We start from the raw sequence: 5,672 nt of genomic DNA, 5'->3' as shown, positions 1-5,672 counted from the left end.
CAGACAGACAGAAAGACAGACAGACAGACAGCAGACAGACAGACAGCCCTCATCACAGAGGACCACAAAGAAAATACGCCTTCAGACATTGCCGTGCTTTTCATTTTCCATAATCTGTTTTAAATGCGTGCAAAGCCTAAGGCAGTCTTTTACATAATGTTTATTAGATTTCCAAATAAACCAAATTGCTCAATAAGGCCGGCTGGTGGTATATAGTACAATAAAATCATTTAATAACTTAACACAAATCAAAGTGTGAGCTAATTGTTGTGGTCTCAGCAATCCCATCGAGGTCCTGTCTAATTACACGAAGCCAACTCTTTCTATTCCGCTTTCTTAAACAAAAGAAGAAGCAGGAATAATATGGTTTTTATCACTCCCTGGGATCTTAATGCCTTTGTAAGTAGGGCTTTAAATCCAAAGCTGTTGGATATTGACATTCCCCGCTAATCTGTTCTCTAATAAAAAGCCAAGGCCTCTTTTAATAGAAAAATACACAGGGTTATGTTCTTACTTACTCCCAGAAACAGCGTACAGTAACTGTTAGAAAAATATCACTGGTCACCGGCTTGAGCTTCAATATCAGGACATACATACACACTGTCATGCACAGCTACAGTTGGGATACCATCATGTTACTCTCATATTAGAAGAGTACATTACAGGATTTTACCACCAGTATCTATTCACTTCCTGCAGAGTTTCTTGCAACTGCCTTTGGGCTGGAAATGTGTGACAGGCACTGAAATGGGTTTGAGTGGTAAATTGAATTAGAGTGGGATGCAGAATACGCCAGAATGGCAGGTGGACAGCAGTTTCTGAGTGGACGGTGTGGATTGGCAGAGTCTCTGACAGCCACTGTTGCTCAGTCTGGCTCAACACTGTAAGTGCCTACAGTCAATGAGCAAAACATAAATTACTGTAAGGTGAACGAGCCAGGTAACAATTATAATTGGCTTTTCAAAAAGGTACTCTGAGCTACAGCCCAACGTAAGCTCTTCACGCTACACAGTCAACATGTTAGTCCATTACTTTCATATAAGGGTGAAACACCAGGTACAGTCCGACCATTTATTCACCATAACTTAGCTGGGACTTTTTAATTACTGGTATAACCCTGTATGTGTCCCCTAAAGTTCATAATTGTACACATTTCAGGATATCTTAAGAAATACTCTAGTCAGGAGCTTCATATATCAACATGTCATTTTGAAAAAGGATGACTTCCTGTTATTGAAGCCTTAGACAGTGTTTGCTCTAATATAATAATACTTAATGGTAAAAACACTGGATACCTTTCAGGATATCTTAAGAAAGAGACTGGACACAGGAGATTCTGAGGTGTTTCATTTGCAAGAAAAAACACAGGATGCTATGTCCTAAGTCTTAAGTAGTCACAAAGATAATGATTATAATTGGCTTTTCAAAAAGGCATACTGAGCCACAGCCCAACATAAGCTCTTCACATGTTAGTCCATCTCTTTCATATCAAGGTGAAAACACCAGGTACAATCCGGCAATTTATTCAGCATAATTTATCAGCTGTGACTTTTTAATTACTTTTACAACCCTATATGTGTCCCCTAATTGTACACATTTCAGGATATCTTAAGAAATACACTGGAGTCAGGAGCTTCAGGTATCATTTGTAGTTTATATTTATTTGTAGTCACAGCTTTTAAATAACTTACATGACTTCCTGTTATTGACTCCTTAAGGCCCGGACACACCAAGCCGATTGTGGCCTTCGATTGGCGTCAGGCTGTCGATGAGCGTCGACACGCCCTACTCAGATTGGTGTGTCCCGCACCGTCGGGTCTTCTCAGCCGTGCCGACACCTTTTTCGGCCGAAAAGTCTGCCGGCAAAAGAAATCACTCTGATTGGCTGTGCAGCTAGCGAATCAATGCTTGAGAAGCGAAACGGAAGTGAGGGACCCAAACAAACGATTAAGAAGGCAAATGTGAGATTTCATTGAACTCCAGCTCTCGACACAGGTTCGGGAAAGCCCCGTGAGCTTCTCGCTGTAGAGGGAAAATGGAACGCACACGCTGTGGGGGAAACTTCTGTGTAGCAATGCAGTGGGAGTCACCGACTCATGAAGGAGAAACGGGAAGAGCAGGAGCTTTGATGTCAAACACTGATGGTTAATTTAGGAGCTTCGGCCGGAGAATTCACATCACAAGTCCAAGAGCCAGAGGGTCTGACTTCACGGTAGAGTTGCCACGTGAAATCTGGAGCGCCTCTCTCTCGTTAGCCCATGTAACTGGTTTCACAGAGTAATCATGTCCGATACTTATGGCCTCGAAGATTTCACACCTTGGAGTCCACAAACACAAAGAAGGAAGTGTCCCAGTGCACCCGCAACAATAAACCATCTGTGACCTAGGGTTGCCCGGTCACAGAATGGGAACAACAACATTATGTTCGAAGCAGCCTATCTCCTTAAAGGACATAACAGACGTCAGGGTTGGTCATGCACGTCCTATCTAGGAGTCTAGGACAATTATTTTCCTAACACACACTATTTGTTGTTTGTTTATATCACGCAGTCTGTTCTTCTTCTCTCGGTTATCACGCAGTCTGTCTTCCGGTTGTTGCCTCTTTTGAATGACGAATACACACTACCGCCGCCTGCTGGTGAGGAGAGTTATTGCCACTCACGCATGCGCAGTTCGTACGTGCTACTTGGCCGTCGGCTGAAAGAGTGTGTCTTCTAATGTCTCTGTTACTTAACCATGGTAAAAACACTGCATACCTTTCTTGATATCTTAAGAAAAGAGACTGGACAGGGGAGATTTTGAGGTCGACGTGTTTTATTTCCATGAAAAACCACAGGATGTTATGTCCCAAAGTCTTAAGTAGTCGCAGAAATGACATAACGTGCATATGTTCTTGTAATTGACTCCTTAGATAGCGGGTCTTCTAATTTATCAGGAATGAAACAATGGTTTTATATCTGTACTGTTTGGCTTTCTGCAGCTGGTGTTTTGACCATGTTCTTGGACTTTCCTGAAATGTATCTGGATATAAGATAGTACACTGATACTTCACATAGTCATCATAAGAATGGGTCCAAATGTCCTCAGTATTTCAAATAGGGAAAATTAAGGACTTTTTCTTTGTTGTTTTTTTGTGTTAAATTGTTTGTTGTTGTTTAAATTATCTTAATTGTTACTAAACATTTTGAGTTTGGTTTTGCTTATATGGGCATGTGGGGGTAGAGGAGGGAGGGAGTGTACATCAAATTGTGCCTGTTATTGAACACTACTATGAAATAAACAGACGCATTAAAAAAAACCCGGGAGAACTCGTCTTCCTGAGCCACAAAAATAGCAACATCCATTAAAATATGCCATTGGTTAAAAACTGCAACACGCACGGATGAGACTGAAACAGCTGTAGTTGTTCTCAGTTGTCTCAAAGTAATAACTATCAATTGTCATACTGAGTGTTGGAGCCATGTCATGTATTAGTTTAATCATTTGTTTCATGTTCAGAAGACTGCCTGGCTTTTTGAGTCAAAGAGGGGGAGCTAGATCTGATGTTTTCTGGTTGTTTCATTTCTGAACTAAAGTCTTCGGTACGAATATTTTCCTCAACGTAACAAACCTTATCTAACTGCTGAGTGACTTTTTTTGTATCAACGGTTGAATCACTGAGCACTCAGACCCTTTTGAATGACAGGCGGACATGCATACAGTAAGTGGCACATTTAACATCAGGTGGTGCCATAAATCTATTGTAGGTATGTTCAAAGCACTGCACGGGAACATTTTAAAGCCTATAAGGCCAATGAAACTCAACAAAAAAACATTTGACATGACATTACATGCCCGTTGTGAGCGTTGTTCTACCCCCTGCTCCTATATCCTAATAAATTACATGTTATATATAAACGTAATATATAAACCACAAATGCGTTCATTTTTAAAGCCAACTTATCTCAACCAGAGCAGGAAAAAGGTGCTTGCAAAGAACATTTAGCTAAATTATTTGAAAGCCTTTGATCCTGGGAGTCTAAACGAAATTGGTGTAAAATCCTAGGTTCAGGGAATCTAGAAAAGAAAGGGAAGTTTCAGGGAAACGTAAAAAGGTCTTGGGAGACTTTAAAAAAGCGTTTATTCATCCTAATGACCGTTTTGAAATGTCATTTAATAACATGTCTATTTCTTTATGCGCTTAATGTTATTGTTATTTTTCTAAAGCACTTTGAAATGCCTTGTGTTGAAAGGTGCTGTTTAAATATACTCGCCTTGCCTAAACAGATCTGATGTCAGTGTAAACATCAGTAGCACAATGTGTGTTTGGGCTAACACCATCTCTATCTTGGATGTCAAAATACAGTGAGAAACAATGTGTGAGAGCTTTGTGAAGAAAAGACAGATGTCTGCGTACAGGCTGAGTCAACTGGAGGAACTGTTAGATCATTTCATTTGTTCGGCTGTCCATGAAGAGTCTGTCTTTTTCCACTTCTGCGCCAAAAGAGTCATCGTGCTGTTATTGGTAGGGGTGCACCGAATGGGAAATTCTTGGCCGAAACCGATACCGAAAATAGGAAACAGTTGGCCGAAAACCGAATGCCGAAAGGCCGAAAATGATTAATAGAAATATATATATATATAATGTATACATTTTTTACCAATGTTGTTCAGCTACCTGATTATGGAAAAATACATGATTATGGCAAAACTTAACTTAAATAATAATCACTATTATGGGTCCATAAAACATTTATTCAGCACTTTTGAATGCATACAGTACATTAATTCCAAGTCAAGTGCATTTTCTTTTCTCGGTAGGATAACTACAACAAAGTGCATTCAGAACAAAGCCAAGGTGCTTTAAAACTGCATAAACATCTAGGCCAGTAGGCCTACAACAAAATAGTGTAAATAAAGACTGTAACAGCCAGGCCTTCAACAACAACAAATGCACCTATAAGTTTGGTAACCTAACGTGTTGTTGTGACGACGTAATCAAAACGCGGCGACAAGCACGGCGCGCGACCATGCTCGCGGCTGGCTCACAGCCAACATGTCTGCTGCTTGGAGATATTTCAAAATATCAGAGAAAGAGGCGCGGATTGCGATTTGTAAAACGTGTTCAGCTGACATTTCTCGAGGGGGTGTAACTGCAAAGACTTTCACCACTTCGGGATTACTCCACCACTTGAAATCAAAACACCTGGACAAATATGCGGAGTATGATCAACGTAACCCTGTTCTCTGACATGCGGTCGAAAGCCGAAAGTGCCTTTTTAACCATCTTCGGTCGATAATTTTCGGTGGCCGAATATTCGGTGCATCCCTAGTTATTGGTGCTTTATCAGTATTCCATTTCACAGTTGACTTTTAATTGTTGACTCGAGGTAGTGACTAAGTGATGTCAAAGATATCAGCTTAAGATAGAAATGTAATTCATTAACATCAAATGTTTTAGTCACTTATAACATTCAACAAATAGATATGAATAACCCTCGTCTAGGGCTGCTCAATTAATCGTATTTTAATCGCAATTACGATTATGGCTTGCAACGATTACGAAAACAACGTAATCGAAATAAAACGATTATTTTTTTATTATTATTATTACTTTTATTTTGTTCTTTTTTTTTTGGATTTTCATTTGAATTATACTTAAAGTTCAGGGTAATCAACTGTTAAAAAAATAC

Source organism: Notothenia coriiceps, unplaced genomic scaffold (genome assembly GCF_000735185.1).
Source record: "Notothenia coriiceps isolate Sejong01 unplaced genomic scaffold, NC01 NC01_scaffold00000339, whole genome shotgun sequence".
NCBI lineage: Eukaryota > Metazoa > Chordata > Actinopteri > Perciformes > Nototheniidae > Notothenia > Notothenia coriiceps.
Note: the sequence above shows the minus strand (reverse complement) of the source record.